Source organism: Mus caroli, unplaced genomic scaffold (genome assembly GCF_978045245.1).
Source record: "Mus caroli unplaced genomic scaffold, Mus_caroli_1 scaffold_3, whole genome shotgun sequence".
Classification (NCBI taxonomy): domain Eukaryota; kingdom Metazoa; phylum Chordata; class Mammalia; order Rodentia; family Muridae; genus Mus; species Mus caroli.
Window position 1 is genome coordinate 26,541,936 of NW_028227258.1, and position 23,850 is coordinate 26,565,785.

The following is a 23,850-nucleotide window of genomic DNA, read 5'->3' on the forward strand; positions in this document are numbered from 1 at the left end:
GGCGACAGGGAAGGGGGTGGCAGGGCGTGGGGGCGAGTGGGGAGGCGACTGGTGAGGTGCTGGCAGCGGGAGCGCGGGGAGCCAGGGGCCCCTGGAGCGCGCGGGAGGGCGCAGAGTTTCCAAGTGCCTACGCGGCCCCCGCGGGAGACAGAGGCGCGGAGGCCGCCCACGCGTGGGTGTGCGGCCGGCGGCCCCCGGGGCTGAGGAAAGGCCGGGGAGGAGCCGAGCCGAGGAGGCCCCTAGTCCCCCGCGAGGGAGCGAGCGCACGGCCCCGGGTCCCGCCGCGTCCCCGCGAGGGAGCGAGCGCACGGCCCCGGGTCCCGCCGCGTCCCCGCGAGGGAGCGAGCGCACGGCCCCGGGTCCCGCCGCGTCCCCGCGAGGGAGCGAACGCACCGCCCCGGGTCCCGCCGCGCCCCCGCGAGGGAGCGAGCGCACGGCCCCGGGTCCCGCCGCGCCCCCGCGAGGGAGCGAGCGCACGGCCCCGGGTCCCGCCTCGTCCCCGCGAGGGAGCGAGCGCACGGCCCGCGCCCGCGCTCGCGCCCGCGCCGCTCACATGCCAGTCACGTCCGCCCCCTCGGCGGCCGCCGGAGAGCCGGCCCCGCCGAGCCTAGAGAACAGACGTCAAACTGCCTTATGAATATTGATGCGGAGGCGAGGCTGCTTTCGTAGAGGAGCAGAAGGAAGCAAGATGGCTGCCCTGTAGGATTTGTTAGAAAGGAGACCCGGCTGAGACGGCGGTGGACTGCGAGGCTGAGGGACCAGAACCAGGTCAGAGCGCTGAGGTCCGCGCCTGTCTCTCTCTCTCTCTCTTTCTCTCCTCGCTCTTGTCGGCTGCGGAATGGTCCCTTTCCAATCTCCCTCTCTTTCTCTCGGCCTTGCGGGGACTGTCATGTCACCCACAAATACCAAGAGGGAAGAGGGAAGCCTCACAAATTACAGGAGCTTCTTCAACATGGCTGACAAATATAGTTTTAATTCAGCACCCCCTTCTCCTGCAACCTGCACTTCTGGGGTCCCTTCCTCCTGCTAATGCGTGTCTCCTCTCTGTACCCAGAAAACTTACCTTTGTACCTCCCACCAGCCGCTCTTCTGGCCTTTTAGTCTCAGGAAAGTGAGTGTTTTCTTGGGGCTGCCTTCCTGAAAGAGTTCATCTTTGGGGACCACCACTTTCTCTTTTGATCCTCCTCTCCCCTTTTCTTAGTATAAGTCCAGGGAGCCCCTAGTTCATCCTCAGACACCCCGGAAAGAACACTGACCCGGTGTGTTTGACTCTTTTATCTCCAGTAGTGCTTGTTTGGGTCCTGTTTTGGGTTTGTGTCTCTGGCTTCCAGCACGTTTGTCCCCTCGTGGACTACACTAGACAGATGTCACAGTGTGTAGATTCAGGATCCACTACGTGGAGTTTTTTTTTTTTTCTTTCTCCATTCTTTCTTTTTTCTCTTGAGTCCGCGCGTTTTGTTAGTGGCGCTGAGTGAGAGGTGAAAGAATAGTTTCTCTGCTCCCCGAAACAAGACCAGAACCCACTTTTCTCAAGGTTCACAAGCTCAGAGTGGGCTGTGCCTTCCAGTTTGGGAAATGTGTGTAAGAGAATCTGTGCAAATCTATGTGTTGGCTTTGTGCTGCCCCCGAATCATCTCGTTCTGTTCCCCTTAAGTGACAGGCACACACAAAGGCAGGCGCAGGCCGGGGGAGGGGGCGGTCGAAGCGTTCGGAGTTGGAGAAGGCAAGGTCAGGGGCGCCCAAAGAAATGAAACCCAATCCCAGCGAATATCTCTAACAGTCCCATCCCAAATTTCCTTCACTCTGGCACTCACTTTTTTTTTTTTTGGTCGTTCACAAACACCCCTCCTCACTCTTCACTCAGAGCTTGACTCTCTTCCCTAGACCTGCTTGCTAACTGTTAGAAAGCTTATAGGGTTTCTATGGAGAGTTTTGTACGTTTGGTTAAACCAAGTGAGGCCTGGACAGACTCGTGAGAAGGTCGTGTTAAAAGACATGTTACTTGCTTGTTAATGGCTTCATTGATAGATTTTGTTTGCTTTGAGCAATTTTTCGAATAGAATTAGGTTTGTTTGTTTGTTTGTTTTGTTGTTTTCCCAAGTTGTTTGCTTAAAATTTAGCAAAATGTTGTGGTGTTTGTCTATCTGGGGGGGCAGAATAAATCTGTAGATTTAAAAATCACAAGTCACATACTGTACTTTGCTCTAATTAGGATTATAATGCTAAAATTCATTCTCAGAATTCATCAGCAAAGAACCATCATAAGGATAAGATTATATGTACGGGAAGTTGGGATTCACAGGGAAAATATATTGGTTTGGTTTAAGACTGTGGTTATTGTAGCCTAGCTAATGAAATCATTACATTTGCATTTTAATGGAAAGTTGAAATACTGAAGAGGAGTTACATTCTTCTCCATGTCTGTATGTGTGTTTTGTAATGTATTTTGAATACAATATAAATTGCAACATAATAAATATTATTTAAAAAAATTTTATTAAGCAGAACAGTGTTTGTGAAAGATTGGGGCTTAAACTTAAGATCAGTATGGGTTGATCTGATTACAGGGTAGAGGGAAAGGCATGTCACTGCATAAATCAAATTTCCAAACCCTTAGGAGTTCACTTTGCAAGTCTTTCTGATTTGGTTCTCAGAAATGAGAAATGTGACTAAGTTTGCTTAAGGCTGGGTACTAGAGACTCATTCACATGACCAGAGGGTAGAAACATTACTCACCCCTGAACAGAGCAGTTCATTGGTTCTGACTTGCCCTGAAGTGATAGAGGAAACAGAGCATTTTCCCCCTCCCATAAATGTCTATTGTTGGTTGAGAAAACTGTGGTCAACTATTCCAGCAATCTAGAATTAAAAATAAGAAATTTGTTTCCCTAGTAGACCAGTGTGTCATGACTTCTTTGTGGGCAACTTTTCAAATTCCTGATATGCCCTCAAACTACATGAAAGTGTTTTCCATTCCAATCAATAAGAATGCTTACATTGACTTATTTTTTATGTTATCATAGAGGCCTACTCTTTCTTGCAGTGAAGTTTGATTCTTATTGCTTGGTGCATTTTAGTTTTGTGCTGAAAAAAGCTGCTAAGTAATATTATTTTAAGGGTTTCAGGGAAATTTTGTACATTATTGAACACACTGAATAAAAAGAAACACTTTCTCATTTCTTAGAGAAAGTATTTAAACAAACATGGGATGGGGAGTCTACAGTAACCTTTCATTTACTATATGTGTTAAAGTTCCACCTAAGTATTCCAAAAGTTCTTAAGAGTTGTTTTAGTTGATTTTACTTCAACAAGATTGGTACCTTTAAAAGATACATTGTTTCCCCAGCACTCGGGAAACAGAGACAGGTGAATTTCTGAGTCCGAGGCCAGCCTGGTCTAAAAAGTGAGTTCCAGGACATCCAGGGCTGATACAGAGAAACCCTGTCTCAAAAAACCAAAAAAAAAAAAAAAAAAAAAAAAAAAAAAAAAAAAAAAAAAGATACATTGTTTCATCTCATCACATCTTGAACAAATGCAGAAATAAGTTGGACCCAGGCTTTGATTTATTTACACTCTCTTACTTGTCAAGTATTCTTTAAGGCTTTCTGTAGATTTACTGTTTAAGTCTGTGCTGGGAACCAGGGTGATGGTGTAGTTTCCATGTGGTGACATATGGCCCTGCACACTGGCATCACCAACACTTCTCCTGCAATGTGCACACCTGCTTTGGACTCTTTAGGATGACTTCCACAGTCCTCATTGGCTGCTGGGTTTGTGTTTCCTTTTGGTTTCATTTGTTGAAGCTAGAAATTCCGTATCTATTTCTCTAGCTCCACCCAGACCCTGTTGCAAACCAAATGCCACTATTTCCTTGTTTGCTGGCCTCATTTGGAAACCTTACTTAAGAATCACTGATATATCTGAAAGAAACTCTATTTTCCATCATTACCCAAGCAAATTAGTCAATTTACAAATAAAATTGTCATCATATAAAATGTTCTAGAAATGTCTGAGCTCAAGTCTGTCATCTTAGAACTTGGCAAGCTGAGACAGGAAGATTGCTTTAAAAAATTAAAGCTAACTTGGGCTATAGAATGAGACACCTCAAACAAACAAACAAACAAACAAACAAACAAACAAGGAGATGATGTGAAATGCCAGTATTTTAGGCTACCTGGTATTTTATACTAGATCTGATTTTATGCTGCCATCACTCCTAATTTTTCAATTATTTTAAAAAAGCTTTGTTTTCTGCGTATGAGTGTTTGCTTGCACGTATGTATGTGTACTGCACGCACACCTGGTACCTCTGGAACCCAGAAGAGGATGTTGATTCCCCTGGATCTGGGGTCAGGTAGTTGTTAGTGGCACGTGGGTGCTACTTGAAGCCCAGATCCTCTGCCAAGAGCAGTGAGAGTGCCTAACTGCTGAGCCATCTCTCCATCCTCAAACTTCATAATCTTACATGGCTTAGTACTTGAAGACTTAATATAATTGTTTCTTGAATGGGATAGTATTGATTCATTAAAATTATGCTTTCTCAAAGAAGATGCTGCCATTGAATAGCAATTCCTAGGAGCAGCAACAGAGCAAAGCCAGCAGCAGGAAATGTCTTGTAAGCCAGCTTTACAGTTGGAGCCTTAACTGTGGGAGAGTCCAGTTGCCAAGCAGAGCTGGTGGTTATCTTGGAAACTGTGCTGAAGAACACAGCCACAGTGATTTTTGCCAAACACTCAGTATTTACTTGGGTCTAGTGCTCTGGTTTTTATTACAGTTTACTGCCAAAACTAAGTGAATACTGTGACATTATTGAATGAGGTTGTACAGTGCATCTGTTGGTGTGTGTAGGGTCTGGCAGGGGAGGAGGCGCAGCCAGAGCATGTGTATCACTGTGACCATCAGCAGGAAGACTTGCGGGCACTTGGTTCTTGCTTGTTTCCAAGTGTATTCTGACTATAATAGGGCCATTGCAGAAAATTCCGGGCTTAAGATAGATGTATCATCCTTCTCAATAGAATTCATCTTGAGTTGCCATTTCCGATGTAGCAAATTCTCAGTTTTGTCTTTCTCCACTTGTTATAAAGGGTATTTAAGGGGTTGGAAAGAAGGCTCAGCAGTTAAGAATACTTTGCTCAATCATAAGGATGGGAGTTTGAATCCTACTACCTATACTGAGCGGCTTACAAACACTTATTAACTACAAGTCCAAGGATTCCAAAACCCTACGTCAACCTCTGCAGACAGCTGAATCATAGACTGGATGTTGGGAGCATAAGTGTTTGATCCCAGCATTCAGAAGGCAGAGGCTGGCAGATCTTTGCAAGTTTGAGACCAGTTTGATGTACATAGTGAATTCCAGGATATCCAGGGTTATGTAGAGAAACCCTGTCTCAAAATAAATAAATAAATATTTAAAAATGGAAAATCTCAGATTAGAAATTTATAGGCAAGGGGCTGAAGAGATGGCTCAGTGGTTAAGAGCACTGACTGTTCTTAACCTGAGTTCAAATCCCAGCAACCACATGGTGGCTCACAACTATCTGTACAGCTACAGTGTACTCATAGACATAAAATAAATAAACAAATCTTAAAAAAAGAAATTTATAGGCAAAAAAGTATTTAAATGTTCTGTTTTAGCAAGCAGAATGGGAGGTTTTAAATATGTTTGAAAAATGCATTCAATAATCTTAGCCTGCAGTTTTAAAGATGTGTGTGTTTATTTTATTTTTATGTGTATTTGTCTGTTTATATTGCACTATTTTCCTACAGTGCCAGCAGAGGCCAGAAAAGGGTATCATCAGATTCCTGGAGACTGCCATGTGGGTGCTGGGAACCGAACCCAGGTCTGGTTCGGGAAGAGCGGTCAGTGTCTTCACTGCTTGACCGTCTCTTCAGCTATGGTTTGAGAAAAGGTCTGGCTGTGGATGCCCTGGTGCTTTCTCTACAACCCAGGCTGGCCTCGGACCTGCAGCAGTCCTCCAGACTCCATCTTCTGAGCACTTACCATGCCCATCTACAGAACTGATGTGAAACCGTATTCTAAATAGTCGGAGAGCCGGGCGGTGGTGGCGCACGCCTTTAATCCCAGCACTTGGGAGGCAGAGGCAGGCAGATTTCTGAGTTTGAGGCCAGCCTGGTCTACAAAGTGAGTTCCAGGACAGCCAGGGCTATACAGAGAAACCCTGTCTTGAAAAACCAAAAATAAATAAATAAATAAATAAATAGTCTGAGAATTAAAACCAAAGATGACTAAACTGGGGTGAAGTATTTTTGAAGGATAATTTAGAGCATAAATCGTTGTTCTAAGTAAACTGCAAGCATTTGTTTTAAATTAGATTTCTTTCTGTCTATTAAGTAGTTACTGATTTCTATATCTTTTTATTCACTAGCAAGATCTAGTAAAAACTTGTTTTCTCTTACTGGAACATGTGTCATCTGTATTCAAAGCACAATAGGAAAATAATGTGAGAGACCTTGGTGATGGACTGGTCAGGGCAGTGGGCAGTGACGCTGGTTTTCCTTAATGTAAGTTCTACAGGAAAAGCTGATGAATGGCTCCCATTAAAGTCACCCATCTTCAGCGTAGGATTTAGTGGCTTTTAATACATTTATTTACTTATTTTATATAAGTACACTGTAGCTATCTTCATACACACCAGGAGAGGGCATCAGATCATATTATGGATGGCTGTGATCTACCATGCAGATGCTGAGAATTGAACTCAGGACCTCTGGAAGAACAGTCAATACTCTTAACTGCTGAGCCATCTCTCCAGCCCAGAATTACATATTTTTATTTGAAGCTTTTATTGCCATAGTTGTAGAATCTCTACAGTTATGTGAAGCAATATACACAGGTCCTATGTATATGACCTGTTCTCCTCTAGTGGTGACTTTTTGCACAACTTTAGTACAGTGTCATACCCAGGAAGCTGGCATTGATTCAACTGATCCAACTACACTTGTGTGTGTGTGTGTGTGTGTGTGTGTGTGTGTGTGTGTGTGTAACTCAGGGTCTCAGACATGCTAAGCAATCATTTTTTCCATTGAGAAGTAGTAATTTGTTTGTGTTTTATTGTTGTTTGCATGGTAGAGCCATGCTCTGTAGCCCAAGCCGGTAGCAATCTCATGCCAATCCTGTCCTAGCCTCTGTAGTGCTGTGATTACAGGCACAAACTATCACGTCCAATGCTGTCTTTTTTTTTTTTTTTGAGACAGCATCTCGCTATGTAGTCCATGAAACTTCCTTCTACCTTAACCTCTTCTGTGCTTTGGTTATGGATGTGTGCTGCAATGCTTGTCTTCATGTCTGTCTCTCTGCCTGTCTGTCTTGACTTTCTCTACTCATCCATCCCTGTGTATACCTAGTTCTATGCCCTTTTATCTCATGATCTTGAGCACAAAGAAGTTGAGCACAATTCTCCATTATGCATGTGATTGTACCATTATATTTTAGCAAAATATATCCAGTTATGTAGCCTTTTGCAGTTTGTTCAGGAGGCGGAACCTAAGAAAGAGTAAAGGGCTGTCATTGCTTTAATGGATGCTTTGTGTATAGTAAAGTCTCCGAAATGAAATCTGTAGATTGAATATTTTAGCAACAAATGACTAGACAATTTCTGGGTCTTATCCAGCCGGAAACAGAAAGGCAGTAGAGGGCCTCGTCAGTTCCTAAAGTTTGAACTGTTTTCTTTGCAAGACAGGATCTCACCATGTACTCATGTAGACCAGGCTGGCCTCAGCCTCGTAGCGATCTCGAGTGCCAGGTTAGCAGGCATTTGCTGCTGAGTCCAAGTCCCCAGTTTCTCTTAGGACTTGAGAATCACATTACTGACAGTAAATTTTAGTCACTACTTTTTAGTCCTCCATTTTTTACTTTTCTGAACTTCCAAAATTTGACACCCCCCCAAAATGCAAAATTGAAACATTGTGATTTGTTGGTTTTGTCTTACTGTCTATGTATCCCAGACTGACCTAAAACATGATCCCCCCCTCCCACTCTCTCTACTCCCTCTCTTTGAGACAGCGTCTTTCTTTCTTTCTTTCTTTCTTTCTTTCTTTCTTTCTTTCTTTCTCTCTCTCTCTCTTTCTCTCTCTCTCTCTCTCTCTTTCTTTCTTTCTTAAGATTGATATATTTTATATATGAGTACACTGTTGCTATCTTCAGACACACCAGAAGAGGGCACCAGATTCCATTACAGATGGTTGTGAGCCACCATGTGGTTGCTGGGAATTGAACTCAGGACCTTTGAAAGTGCTCTTATCCACTGAGCCATCTCTCTAGCCCTTGTTTTTATTTTTGTTTTTCAAGACAGAGTTTCTCTATGTAGTTAGTCCTGGCTGTCCTGGATCGCACTCTATAGACCTGGAACTCACTGTATAGACTAGGCTGGCCTCAAACTAGAGAGATCCTCCTGCCTCTGCCTTCTGAGTGGTGGGACTAAAGGTGTCCCTTACCATGCCTGGTTTGTTGTTATTTTAAACTTTACTTTTACAAATAATTTCTGTTAAAAATAAAACATATTCAGAAGTAATGGGTTGTTTTTGCTGATGGACTATTCTCTTCAAAGTACCCTGCCTCTGGCCAGGCACAGGTGGAGGCTGTCTTTCATTAAGCTGTGCTGTGCTGTGCTGCACACAGGATTTTGCTATGGTGACTGTTCTTGAGTTACCAAAGCTTGTTCTGTGGGTATTGCAGCCATAGTAATGGTCATTTTCATGGCTTCGTGGACGTTGCTAAAATGCACCTTATCAAAGTCCTGACTTTCTTCACAGAGTACTACACTTTAATGGGAGCTATCCACAGAACTCTCCGTTTGATTTTATTTTTGTATTTTGTCTAACAAAACAAAACAACGGTGGCCTATGTGAGAATAATGGAAGCCAAGTGATGTGAAATGGTATCTGTGTTACTCTTCTCTTTTTCTTCCCTGTCTGCAATTAGAAGGTCACCCATTAGAACAAGACCTTAATCCTCTAAGGTAGACAGCAGTGCCCAGCCACAGCTGGGTCTGTCCGCACACTGGCCTGCTCCTGCCCATTCCAGTCACAGCTGCATCCTGTCCTCAGCACTTTGGCCCACTCCTGCCCATTTGCTTCTTGTCTGTCTGTCCTTTCTGCACGTCGCCACTTTGCAAATCATTCGTCATCTGAAGTTTCAGAATCTTCATATTGGCTGTTGGCTGTAGAATGATCGCATGGCTTTTGCATTAAAAGGCACACTTTTCATTTCACCAGTCTGTGATTAGAATGAGAACACGTTTCTGCAAATAAAAGTTGGCTGATCAACTGTCAGGTTCAGGCAAGAATCTTGAAATGAATGTTATCAAAAGGAAAAAAAAAAAAACGTAAGTAAATACCTTTCAGATATGAGGGAAAAAGGGATCCCCCAACTTCAAAATGCTTAACACATAAATTTTTCTTTTAGTAAAAACTTAGGTATATCTTAGAAAGAACATATTTTAAATTTTATACTCTAGATTCTGCTTGTTTCATGCAAATATCACCTAAATGATTTTTTTTTTTTTTTTTTGGTCCTGTGAAATTACTTTACGTTTAGGTTGACATTCAAGCAACACTGTATTTTAATTTAGTTAGAACCCTCTAATTCATGGGACAACACTGGCAGAAACCAAAGGTAGCAGACATTTCTGCAGATAGTCCCCTAAATGGCTTGGATGATGGCTCTCCTTCTCCATGGCTCGGGCTTGAGTACTGTTAAAAATTGACCCACTAGCTTTGGAAACTTAGTTTTCCCTAGCTTGAAATGATCTCTTTCTTTTCTTTTTTTTTTTTTTTTGAGATAGGGTTTCTCTGTGTAGCCCTGGCTGTCCTGGAACTCACTCTGTAGACCAGGCTGGCCTCGAACTCAGAAATCCGCCTGCCTCTGCTTCCCAAGTGCTGGGATTAAGGGCGTGCACCACCACACCCGGCTGATCTCTTTCTTTTTAAAACATTAGTTTTTTCAAGTGGAAAATTTTATAGATTTCTTTCAAATAGATTCGAAATCATTTCTACAAAGTGCATATTTCAAGTGTTAAGAGATATAGAACATGTCATTTAAAAATTTTAAAATTTGTTATTTTTTTAATAAATAACTTGTTTTTATACTATGTCCACTGGTGTTTTGTCAGCATGCATGTCTGTGTGAGGGGGTCCAAGTCCTAACAGTGGAGTTACAGCTCTGAGCTGCCACAGTGGTGCTGGGAGCTGAACCCAGGTCTTCTGGAAGAGCAACTGTTTATCTTGACCATGAAACCATCTCTCCAGCCCTAAAGACCTCTTTTAATTCTATTTATTAAGAGTTTTGCCTGTTGGGCTGGAGAGATGACGCAGGGGTTAAGAGCACCAATTGCTTTTCCATAAGTCCTGAGTTCAAATCTCAGCAACCACATGGTGGTTCACAGTCATCCATAATGAGATCTGCCACCCTCTTCTGGTGTGTTAGAAGACTGCTACAGTGTACTTAGATATAATAATAAACAAATATAATATAATATATAATATAATATAATATATAACAATATAGTATGATAATATAATTTAATATGTAATAAATATATAATATATAATTATATATAACATAATAATAAACAAATCTTTAGGCTGGAGCGAGCAGGACCGACTGAGCAGACTGAGCAAGGCCGCACCAGAATGGGGTCCACCAGAGCGAGCAGAGGTCCTGAATTCAATTCCCAGCAGCACATGATGGCTCACAACCATCAGTACAGCTACTGTATACTCATATACATAAAATAAAATAAATAAATCTTTTTTTAAAAAGGGTTTTGCCTGCATGTATGTATGTGCACCATGTGCATGCCTGGTGCCTGAAGCAACCAAAAGAGGATGTCATATCTCTCAGAATGTAAGTTATGGATTATTGTGATATTACATGTGGTAGGTTGAACCCCAAACCTTTGGTAAGACCTGCCAGTGCTTTTAAGCACTGAGCCCTTCGCACCAGTATATTTAATTTTAAAGTGATTTAAATAAACAAGAAAGAATAAACTAAATCCTTATTAGAGCAATTTTGTCATCCACATGTACATTTTTATGGCCAAGGAAATAGGTTTCTGTGTGCAAAAGAAGCAGCGGAGTCTATTACACAGTTAGACCCATGGACCTGGGCTCTCAGCAGCGCTATTTACACTTAGCCAACCTCCCGGAGAGAGGAGGCTTTTGTGTCTGGGGCCGGGTCTCCACCCCCTTAATTAATAGTCAAAAATCTCCTGTCCTGGCTCTGACCGGGTCATGACCCCAAGATCAAGGTGTTTAGGTGAGGCCTGCCCAATTCAAAGTTTATTTGCGGAAGCCTGGCCTGCTGAGCCTGCAGTGGGTTAGGTTAATCTTTTGTGTCTCCCGGAGCCGGTCTTGCTGGCCTTTTTGTTTGTTTTTTTTTGTAGGTGATGCCTTGTTGCTCTTAATTACAGTGTCCAGTGCATTAAGTATGATCCCTTCTCACAAATAACAATCAGCAGTGACAAAGGGGGATCTTGGAGGAGCTGAGGGAGGGGGAATCATAATCAGAACATAGTGTATGAAAAAAATCCATTTCAATTTAAAAGGAGAAGGAAATCCTTTTTCATTTTGGGGTCTCGAGAGGTGACTCAGTGATCCTACTCCCCAAAGCAGGAACTATGGCCACAGAAAAGTTGATGCTTACCGTGCTCCGCTCTCCCCACCCCCACACTGGCATCTGAAATCCTCCTGTTGGATGTCTGCCCCGCCCTACCCGGGACCCACCTCACCCTTGGGGGTTAACACAATAGAAAGCTTTCACTTGGGACTTCCTGCTTTCTGGAGTTGATTTCTGGGGATTTTCATTTGTATTTATCCATAAAGGGTCTTGATGGGGTTTTTTTGTTTTGTTTTTAAAGCATCCTGACTTTATCTTTTGTATGCTTGGTTTGCTGTAGTTGTAAGCAGGCAGGTTCTGATATGTAAAGTATGAGCAGGTTTAGAGTTGTGTTTGTGCTGTATCCAGGCTTCCCGGACATTACATCTTCTGCAAATGGAAGGTGTGTTAACAGCTGAGATGTAAGCCGGGGGTGGTGGCCCACGCCTTTAATCCCAGCATTTGGAGGCAGAGGCAGGCAAATTTCTGAGTTTGAGGCCAGCCTGGTCTCCAGAGTGAGTTCCAGGACAGCCAGGGCTACACAGAGAAACCCTGTCTCAAAAAACAAAGAAGAAGAAGAAGAAGAAGAAGAAGAAGAAGAAGAAGAAGAAGAAGAAGAAGAAGAAGAAGAAGAAGAAGAAGAAGAAAACACCACCACCAACACACACACACACACACAGAGCTGAGATGCAGCAGGTAACTGTTTCCTGAGACATAGGGTGTCACTGTGTACCCCAGGCTGTCCAGAAACACCCTATGTGGGCTAGACACATGAGCACTCACACTAGCAAAGGCCTGTGATTTGAGATTAGTGCCTGGCTCTAGAACAGCTCCAGGTTAATCTCATTGCATCCCACATGCTGAAACACAACTCGGGTTTAATGTTTATAGACCCTTCCAGAATTCTGAAGACTAGCGGTTAACAATGGCAGTGGGGTTGAATCTCAAAAACTATTTAGCTAGCTAGCTCTTGGAATATTGGTACAGAAAAAGAAAACCCTGAAGGTATAGTAAACTTGTCTGAAAGAGAGATGGAGATGCCCAAAGCAGCCTCGCCCAATTTTAGAATCTATTAGCACCTGAATTACATTTTGAGTGAAAAGTAGTAGTAGCTTTTGACTCTGGCCAGTACTTTTGCATGCAAACCACAGAGGGGAAGTAGCCCCTAAACCAGTTAACTCTTTAATTGTTAGGCCCACACAAACTCACTCTGTTACAAATTAACTTAGTTAACTAGTATAGTGACAGGAAGCTGCCTTTTCCCATTTTAAAATGCAGTATTTTTATTTCTGCATACTACTGAATGTATTTGTACAGAGAAACATTGCTTAGCAATGGGTTGAATACAATGAGGAAAACTTGTTTTTTTTTTTTTAATCTGATACATTTGCTTATTTGTTTAGTTGTAGGGTTTAAGACTGAGTCTCCTTGAGCAGCCTAGATTGTTCTTGAGCTGCATAGCTTAGGCTGCCCTCTAACTTGAGGTAGCTCTGCCTTGGCTTCTATAACGCTAGAATACATTACCTGGCTAAATCATTTGGTACAGTCATGATGGGGGAAAGTAAAGTGAGAGATAATTTTATAATCAGTTTAACAATGAAGTGCTTGTACGCTTATTCAACTGAGAATCAGCGAGTGTTGAACACAAACACGTGCTAGCCACATGAGAGGAAAACCTGCAGACATGGCGACACTAATAGTTCCCAGTGGATAATAAACACTGTCACTAGTTATGAAAACTCCAAGATTGACTGCCAACTGATTCCTGCTTATAACAAATAGTCAAATATTTGATTTTTTTTTTCTTGTTCTTTGCACTTTTAATACTTGTTATAAAACTATAGGTTTAGTTCTGTGTGTTCTTTTGAATTTGGTTTTTGTTATGATTGTTTTACAGGCTTTGGGCCACTTTACCTCCAAGCCATATCCTCTGTTTTATATTTTATGTGCACATGTGCACATTAAATGCCTTTTCAAACACTCATGTGATTACCCTTTGACATTAACCATCTTCAGTCCACTTTTAAATTATTTATTAGATTTGGAAAAAAAAAGATAGTTCATGCACAGCATTGTGTAGTGTGACCGGATATAGACTCTAAGGATTGAGGTGAGCCAAGAGAAGACTAAGGGAACCCCAGTTTGCTGCTGTTGCTTAAGAGGCGATATTTGATTCTAATACAGGCAATATTAACCTCTCTTCTGATTTCTGTTTCCTCAGATCCCATATGTAAGTTAGATCCTGCCACAGGAAACTTCTCAAACTGTGGCTTTATTTTTTCATTAGGTATGTGTGTCTTTATCATGTTGTCTTGCCCTCTCTATACCTGCTTGACCACCTGCAAAGAACAACTAAAAATGTTGATAATGTTGCTAAGAGGAGCTGGTGAGAGGTCAAGTTCCAGTGATTCAGTGGGCACCATTTGCTCTTCAGTGCTGAGCATTTGTCTAGATCAGGAAGAAAATGACCACCACCTTGCTTCTATGGAATGGACAAGAATCAGGGTTTTGATCCTCTTGTCTGTTATTCCAGCATCGTGGAAGCTGAGGCAGGAGAACTGCCATTAGTTTGAGGTCAGCATAAGCTACATAGCTATTTATAGACTATCTATGTATCTGAGGACTTTCCTGGGATAGTTTCCAATCATTACTTGAAGGACTGATTTCTCTATTACCTGGATGATCCTTGGGCTGAACTTGGCATAACTTTCCCAGTATTGGCCCGAGAAAGAATGCACAGGGTAGTGGCGTAATCTCTGAAGAGATGGAGAATCATTTCATCCATGGATTGTGTTGATCCTAGCAACACACACACACACACAAATATATCCTACAACTCATTTATAACTAGTTTTTTGGGCATGTTGTGTTCTGTTCTTTACTGCTAACTGAAACAGATACATTGCTTACAGTCGTGATTATGATGTCTAGAACTCAGCTGGAGGTGTGGTGAACGTGTCAAACAAAAGGAGTAACCCTGACACAGAATTTGGCTTGCTTCAGGTGTTCATATTTTAAGCATCAACTTAAGTGAATTTTGTCTTCATGTATTCTTTAAATTCCTTAAAACGATGCTACACATTGGTTTGTTTCACATACACTCTCAGATTTTCCTATAAACATGCATTTTCTTTTCTTTTTTTTCCTTGAAACCTCTGATTGCTTCCTGTGTTCTTCTTTAAATGGTTGTTTCTGATCAGGAGTGTGCATCTGTGTGTGGCTCTATGCCACTGAGTTCTGGGGAGGTCACAGGTTTGAATAGGAAGTGGATTTTTCTTTAGGTCTCATCTTGTGCTACAAAACACAGAGTTTCTGTCATCTTTTTAACCTTCATGGGCTTAATCGTGGTTCACTCTCTCCTATCCATCTCTTCTTCCTTTCTTTCACACCAGTCTATACCTCGAAGCACTCTGGGGGTCCAGGAGATAATAGCACTCCTAACCTGTCCAAAATGCTTGTCTGCATGGTTAATAGAAACACACGTGTGTTTAAAATCATTTGGAGTAATTAAAATTTATTTTTTAGGCACCAAGTATTACTATGTAATACAGGCTATTCTCAAATTCTAGATCCTCCTGCCTCAGACTACCAAGTAGGAATTGCAGTATGCACCACCATACCTGGTAATTTGGAATCATTTTAACTAAGAGTTTAGGAGACATTAGTAGATTACTATCTTGGATTGCTTGTGTAATATCCCATGGCAACATGTTAAACATCCAACTGCTTCTTATGAAAGCAGTTGACTCTTAACTCCAAAATCTCAGTACAAAGTCTTTAGGGTATAATTTAAAATGTCATTCTTTTTTTGTTTGTTTTGTTTTTTGTTTTTCGAGACAGGGTTTCTCTGTGTAGCCCTGGCTGTCCTGGAACTCACTTTGTAGACCAGGCAGGTCTCGAACTCAGAAATTCACCTGCCTCTGCCTCCTGAGTGCTGGGATTAAAGGCGCGCACCACCACACCCGGCTTCTTTTTGTTTTTTAAAAATCTGGTTTCTTATCTTTGTAGAATTTCTAATTGTGCCTTAATCCCCCTTTCCAGCTGAATCTTTTGGTTTGTTAAAGTCCTCTCATTTCACACTTGATTTCAATAGTATCCAAATAGTAACCAGCCAGTGCATGCAGGTGAGGCTGGCTTTGCAGATGGATGCCTAGCAATGAAATTTCCCAGGAGCTTGTGGAGCGAAGGAAACATTGTACCTAAAGAGCGCTTCACAATGGCAACTGTATCTTTTTTCCCATGGTCTTAGAAGGTTATGGTATTCCAAGTATCTTGAGAGCTTAAAAACATGATTTGCAGCACTACTTTTGAGTTTTAAACAACCCAATTATAAGCAGAGGGGAGCTCCCTTGATTCCCGCCTTCCAAGGTGTGCCTGATAACCTTGGGGCTAGGTGAGATTGTGGTTTCTGGTATCTCGGCATCCACTCTCATAAAGAGATACAAATCTCTCTGCTAACTTCTTTAGACTTCAGATGTCTTTGGTACTGGCAAGCAGACATATCTTGATTTGGTGGTACACACCTTTAATTCCAGTACTTGTGAGAAAGCAGAGGAGGTGGATCTCTGAGTTTTAGGCCAGCCATAGTGAGTTCAGGACAGTCAGTCAGAGCTACAGAGTGAGGCCTTGTTTCCAAAGCAAAAAAAAAAAAAAAAAAAAAAAAAAAAGAAAACGAAAAGAAAGAACAAAAAGCAGTCATAGGGGCTGAAAGCTTTGAACACTTGTTGCTTTTCCATAGGACCTGGGTTTGGTTGCCAGAATTCACATGCCAGATGGTGGCTCACAACCATCTATAATTACAGTTCTAGGAGATCAGATACATTCTTCTCCAAGGTCACTAGACACACATGACTCATAGGCATAGATGCAGATAAAATACTCATGTACATTAAATAAAATAAATAAACCCAAACCCCCAAAACTTTGAATTTTGTTTTATATATTTCTGTCTTCTTTCTTTTTTTCTTCTTTTCTTTTCTTTTCTTTTCTGTTCTTCTCTTTTCTTTTCTTTTCTTTTCTTTCTTTCTTTCTTTCTTTCCTTTTTTTCTTTTTGAGACAGAGTTTCTTTGTATAGTCCTGGCTGTCCTGGAACTCACTCTGTAGACCAGGCTGGCCTCAAACTCAGAAATCTGCGTGCCTCTACTTCCCAAGTGCTGGGATTAAAGGTGTGTGTCACCACTTCTCAGTGTTTTACAAATTTCTTATTTCTTATTAATATTTTATCCCATGTGTATGAGTGTTTTCCTGCATGTATATCTGTGCACCACATGGTGCCTGGTGCTATAAGAGGCCAGAAGAAGGTTTGGATCTCCTGGAAATGGAGTTACACACAATTGTAAGCAGCCATATAAGCGCTGGGAATTAAACCCAGGTCCTCTGGAACAGCAGCCAGTGGTCTTAATTGCTGAGCCATCTCTTGAACCCTACAAAATATTTTTTTGTTTATTTTCTTGAGACAGGGTCTCTCTACATTACCCTGGCTCACTCACTCAGAACTCACGATGTAGACTAGGCTGGCCTTGAACTCACAAAGATATACCTCCTTCTGCCTCTTAAGTGGTGGGACTAATGGTGTGTTCTACTGTGTGGCACAAAAGAGTTTTTTTAAAATTCAGTCACACGTGGGTGATTTGTCATGTAGTTTTGAACAGCTTTCAAAATACAATTTTTGCCAGGTGTGGTAGGGTATGCCTTTAATACCAGTACTCCAAGGGCAGAGCTAGGCAGATCTATGTGAGTTCCAGGCAAGACTAGTCTATATAGAGAATTCTACTCATTCGGGGCTGTACAGTGAGACACCTAGTCTTGGGGCAGGAGGAAAAGAGAAAAATAAGGAAAAAGAGAAGAATAAAGTAAAAGCTGGACTTTGTATAAAGTTATAGAGTTGGAGTGGGAGTTGGTGGTTTGGTTTTATAGTTTTTAAAAATGGCAGTCTTCCTGTTTGCAGTCTGTGGTGTAGGGAACAGAGAAGGCACCACTCCATCCAAGTGACCGTAAATGAGTGAGATGGAAACCAACAGGGCTCAGTTCTGTCAAAAGAGGATCAGAGGAAACCATCGTCTCCCGGTGCTGAGAAAATGTAGGCTGATAGTGAAAGCCATAGCTTGTCAGCAGTCCACAGGAAGAACTATCAGGACCTATTGTCAGGGTGGGAAAACCTGGGCAGTTAGTGGCTCGCTGGGGCCTTGGTGTGGCTAAGGAGTGCAGACTCCAGGATCACACAGTCAGTGTAGCATCCACTTGGTGCCTCCTCTGCCACCAGCTCTCCCAGTTCCTCAAAGTTGGTAGTGTAGCCCATCACCACACACTTCCTGGCAAGGCAGGAAAAGAAATGCTTTTGAAATATGCCAGAGAATTCCATTAGGAATTTAAGGCCTGGCTTCAAGGAACTGTAGAATAAAACCTACATTCTGGCCTTTTTCCCTTTCTTAAACCAGGCTTCCCTATGTGGATCTGGCTATACTCAAACTCACTGAGATCCCATGCCCTATCCTGCCCACTGCTGGGATTAGAGGCGTGAGCATTTTAGCAATTTCTGGAATTGTATCAGATTCTAGTCTAACCCTAACCTGAAGGAAGAGAACTACCCAGCTGCAGACCACTCAAGAAATCCAGCTTTACCCCACTGGCTGAAGTAACTTTGAACCACAATGGTGCAGTTCATAATGCAAGACACAGGCCCACAAAAGACAGACTAGTCACATAAGGGCAGGGTGTTCCTTCACTGCATTATCAAAGTCTTCTTGAGGGCAGTTACCAAGGATATTGTGTGTGCCATTGAACAAACAATTGCAAGACCTACCAAAAAAAAAATAGAGAAGTACTCAAAATAGAAGCAAATTAGCACCAATATGGGGATTATAGTGTTTTGGTTATTTGCTTTGTTTTTTTCAAGACGTGGTTTCTGTGTGTGGCTCTGGCTGTCCTCGAACTCTAGACCTGGCTGGCTTTAAACTCAGAGATTTGCTTGCTTCTGCCTTCTGAGTGCTGGAATTACAGGCATGGGCCACCACTGCCTGACTTTTGTATTGTGTGTGCGTGTCACACACACACACACATCCAGTGGAGGTCAGATGACTTCTATGAGTCAGTTCTCCTTTCAAGATGTGAATCTCAGTGGTAAACCCCAGATGTCAGCTTTAGCAAGGTCCATCTCGTTGGACCCAGAAGTGGTTTTAATGATTAATATGCTAATGAATAAAAGGTAGACAGATGCAAGAACAGGTGGGTAATGTTAACTGAGGTAGACATTTTCAGAAAGTACGAAAGACCTGTTGGATCACAAGCATGCTGTAGCAGGAGTTTCAAGAATGCCTTCGATGGCTTCGCTAATACGCTGCATGCGACCAAAGGAAGAATCTGTGCTCAAGGATGTGGCCATAGAAGATGCAAACACTAAAATGCAAAAGGAATAAGGCTCCGGGCAAGTAGAGCATCCAACTGGAGAGCTGCAGGACACACCCAAAGCTCATAGTGTAATTTAGAACCCAAGAAAGAAATGCAGAAGAACCTGAGCGGTCTCAAATTGATGCCAAATACATGGTTATAAATTCAGGCTGCTCATCTACTTCACTTGGAGCACCCAACCCTTAGTGGCTAAAGTAGCCTACTGTCCTTCTTAATTGCCCATAGCATTATTCATGACGAACACTTAGCCCTGATCTTTTATTAAGAGCAGGATCTACAAAGGAGGGTCTACCGGAGACAGTGGGCTTTCTTCAGTTACCTTCTTAATAATGCTTTTGGTACAAAGGCTACAAAGCAAATTAGCATCTCTACTGATTGCACTGTTAGTATTCAAGATGAAAACATCCTGCTTTGTGTTTAATTCCCTCCTAGCCTCAAGGCATCATTTGAAAGTGAGTTCCTGTAATAGAAAGTTATTTGTTGACAGCTGTGACTCTTCCGTGATTTATGCTACCTCTGACCTGCATTCTGTGTAACATGACTTCATCCATGGCAGTGAAAGGAGGTGACTTGTACACCCTGACCTGGCACACACCTAGTGCTTTACTTAAGTAACTTACTTCATCCATGCTTGCTGCTGGGAGACTGACTTCCCTCTGGAAGGCCGTCTGTAATGAGGCTTGCCTATGGGTTCTCATCTATGAGTAGTGGGAGGTTTTTTGTTTTTCCTATTTGCTTATTTATTTTATTGTTTAGACTTGTTTCTTTGGCTGGCCTTGAGCTTATAAAAATCCTCCTACCTCAACTTCTTGAGTGTTGGTATTAGAGACCATCTCACAAACAGCTTCTCAGCATTACTTTCTAAGGTAGTCTCAATACTTGACCTTAGCCAAAGGTCCAGAAGCCACCAGAATCTTTAGCTGTTGCCTGTATCTTTATTATTTGCATTAAGGGGAATGTATGTGTATGCCTATCAGTCTTTATATAGCTCATAAATGCTCCATTTGGTCACAGTTCATATTCTTTGAGAGGATTTTTGATGGTTTCCACCTTGTCCCATGATGGTTGGAGGTATTGAATATCCTTTCTGCTTCTCTGTCCCACCCCACTCTTCACTGTAGCATAGTTATAGACAACTCCTCCTTTTTTTTAAAGATTTATTTATTTATTATATATAAGTACACTGTAGCTGTCTTCAGACACACCAGAAGAGGGCATCAGATCTCATTACAGTAAGTCATCATGTGGCTGCTGGGATTTGAACTCTGGACCTCTGAAAGAGCAGTCAGTGCTCTTAACCTCTGAGCCATCTCTTCAGCCCCCTATAGACAACTCTTATATTGGTTTCAGCAACACAGAAGCTACAGGTGGCTAGAACTCCTTCAGCGAAGGACAATCAATGAGGCACAGGGTCTTTTTTTTCGGGTATCTTGGGAAGATTTATCAAATAAAAGTAGATTTTAAACATTCAAAAAGTTATTATTAGCCGGGCGTGGTGGCGCACGCCTTTAATCCCAGTACTCGGGAGGCAGAGTCAGGCGGATTTCTGAGTTCGAGGCCAGCCTGGTCTACAAAGTGAGTGCCAGGACAGCCAGGGCTACACAGAGAAACCCTGTCTCGAAAAACCAAAAAAAAAAAAAAAAAAAAAAAAGTTATTATTGGGGGCAGGTGGAGGTGGGGACATCCTCTTGGAGACAAGGGTGAGGGGGAATGAGATGAGGAACTGTCAGAGGGCAGACCAGGAGGAGGATCATGACTAGACTGTAAAAGAATAAAAGTAATTTTAAAAAGTTATTATTAGGGGAATATACATATACTATGGCATGTGTATAGAGGCTAGAGGACAACTTGTGTAATCTCTTCTGTCCTTCCTCTTTACACGGGTTCCAGGGATGGAGCTCAGACTATCAGTTTGTACAGTAAGCACGTTATCTCCTGAGCCCTCATCTTCCTGTCTGATTTTGAACATTTAAGGAGAATTTTTTTACCTGCTGAAAGGTTGACCTCATTTGATGCCCAGCCCCCTTATAACAGCTCAGAACTACGTGTCGCTTCACAATGCATCTCTGTGTGTCCATGTCCTATCTGTGATCTGCATCAGGATCCAAAGTTTGTTTTTTTTTCAATTTGTGCTATTTTTAAAATGTTTATAACAAAACAGTTTCTAAGTAGTAATAGTTATACTTCCTTTGTATAACACAATAATAATTACTTTCATTAAAATAGCCATACGTTTGTTATATAAACATTTGAATTTCTTATCCATTTATGTGATTATCAAACATTAAGTCTGACATGTGCTTGTATTTTTGGCATGTTTGTTTGTTTGTTTGTTTGTTTGTTTGTTTTATTTTGCCTGTTTTTTCAGACAGAGTCTCACTGTCTTACCTTTCCAAGTACAGGTCGCACTATTATGCCTGGCTGAGTTTATACCACCTTATGCTAGCTAGCATCGTTACTTAGGGAGAAAATAGTTTTAAATTCAGTTAACTTGGCCAGAATTTGAAAAGTTGGTCTCCTGCTTCCATTTTCATTGAAGCCTGAGAACATAATTTTTTGTATAATTTTGAAAGTATTTTACAAGTTTGTTATATTTAAATGTTTGGGGTCCCCCCCACCCAAAATTTTTTTTCTCCCTCTCATCTTGCTCTCTTGCTGTTACTAGGGTGAAAAGTGACATTTCTCCCCAGCAAATGTTAGATTCAAAGAGGCTTGACAACAGCCGGGCTTTTTTTATCCCTTAGGATTTGTGGGAAGAAGCAGTGTCCACCGTGTGCAGCAGGTGCAAGAGGGTAGCTGAGCCGCTCGCTGCTCACTCAAGTGCTTCCAAGGGAGAGAGAGGGCAGTTCTGCTGCCTCAGCCACTGGACTTCCCTCCCTGCCACTTCTGGACCTCTCCACTGCCCTGCAACCAAAATAACATACGGCTTATGGGTGGGCTCTAGATGACTAACTGGGACCCTGCTCTGACCTGTGCCTCAGGCTTTGCACATCTGATGCTGAATATTCCATTTACTATTGGTCACGGCAAGAGAGACCTCATTTACTTGTTTGCTTTAAGTTGATGAATGCTTTTCCCCTCCACTTCTTTTTACCCCTTTGAGATAAAATTTTGCCATGTAGCCCAACTATGCTGGCCTGAGACCCTGACAATTCAGTGCTTTTTAATACAGTCTGTGTTGAGTGTGATACCATACACCTGTAATCCCAGCACTTTGGATACAGAAGCAGGTATATTTCTGTGAGTTGGAAGCCAGCCTGGTGTGTATATAAGTTTCAGGCCAGCCAGAGCTACATACTGAGACCCTGATGAAATAATAATAATGATATAACAATAGTAATAATTCTGATCAAACATTTATCTTTGTTTTCTGTTTGGGAACTGTAGCATCCTTTGGCACACACACAGGCATGCGCACGTGGGGTACATCTTGAATTTCTACTTACTGCTCCTCCTACCTTGACCTCCTAAGTTGTGGGATGACAAATGTGAGCCACCATGGCATGATTGTGATTGAATTATTTTTATTTCATCTTAAATAAAATTTCTAGTTTGCAAAATGCATAATTTGTTTTAACAACACAGATAAATATAGCTGTAGAGCTCTGTTTTATGTCTTTTAGAGGGGGGAGTGTTTCAAGACAGGGTTTCTCTGTGTAGTCCTAGCTGTCCTGGAACTCTGTGTAGAACAGGCTGGCCTCGAACTCAGAAATCTGCCTGACTCTGCCTCCCAAGTGCTGAGATTAAAGGCATGCGTCACTACTGCCCGGCTGCTTTTCTATTAGAAGTGAGGTTTGATAAAAATCCACCTGGAGGTGGCGTTGCATGCCTTTCTTCTGAGTGCTAGAGAAGCCATAGAAGGGGGAATCAAGAGAGTGAAATCTTTGAGGACAACCTGAGATCCAGACCCTGTCTCAGAACCAACAAAAAGGAATTGGTAAAACCTGCTTGTTTAAAACGCAACACTAGTGTTTCTAAAGTGATACTATTTATAACATTTTTTAAGATCTTTTTTTGTTTGTTTTTAATTATGTGTCACACAAGGCTGTGTGACATGGGAGTACAGGTACTCAAGAGCTGGAGCGGCTGGTGGTTGGGAGCTACCCAACCTATGTGCCAGGAACTTGCAATTCTCTGCAAGGAACAGTATGTGGTCTTAGTGGCCAAGTCATCTCTCCAGCCAAGTAATGCTGTTTCAAAGAAAAAAATAATAGACCAAAGGTCAGCAGCCTTATAATGTGGTGTTGGAGCGGGAAGTTTCACATTACATGTAGTTCTGCATAGCACCAGTCTGTAGAGTCCAGCTAATTGAGGCTTGATGTTGGGACTGATGCCACTCCCTCAATGGCCTTAAATCGTCCCTCATGTGAACGAGCCTTCACTTGAAGGCAGGGCTATGAGTTATTTATGACCCAATTAATGGTCAACATTCATTCTTGTTTAATGTTTTGAAGACATTGGAAGGTAGGGTTAATACAAGTCTCATACTTTCCTCAGAATATTGGAAGCTAAACCATTTTTAATATCTAGGGTTATGTTACAGATTTGAAGCAACTCTCCAAAGCTTGTACTTCTGATCCTTAATGTGTGTCCACTATGAATGGTGCAGTCAATAATTCAGTTTGGTTGAACCTTGGTCATACATGCTTTTCTCCAGGAGTCCACCATGACACTTTATGACATGAAATTCACAAGTCTAAAGGAATAGAGCTTATGTTATAAAATGTCTTTGAACCCAGTGATACACACTGTGACTGAACTGTGGTTACACATTTCTGCTTAGGGAATATTCTTTGTAAAAACTGTGTTATTAGGGGCTGGAGGTG

The 23,850-nt window shown here is 42.1% G+C and overlaps 1 protein-coding gene across 3 annotated transcripts in view; it reads left to right on the forward strand.

The window, feature by feature from the left end:
• Positions 1-583: 583 nt before the first annotated feature.
• Tet2 (tet methylcytosine dioxygenase 2) overlaps positions 584-23,850 on the forward strand; it is an 81,438-nt gene continuing 58,171 nt past the window's right edge. For all 3 annotated transcript variants that reach the window (XM_029475012.2, XM_021158820.3, XM_029475014.2), the window contains exon 1: positions 584-768. The gene's annotated coding sequence lies outside the window, so the exon portion shown is untranslated. The remainder of the gene's footprint in view (positions 769-23,850) is intronic.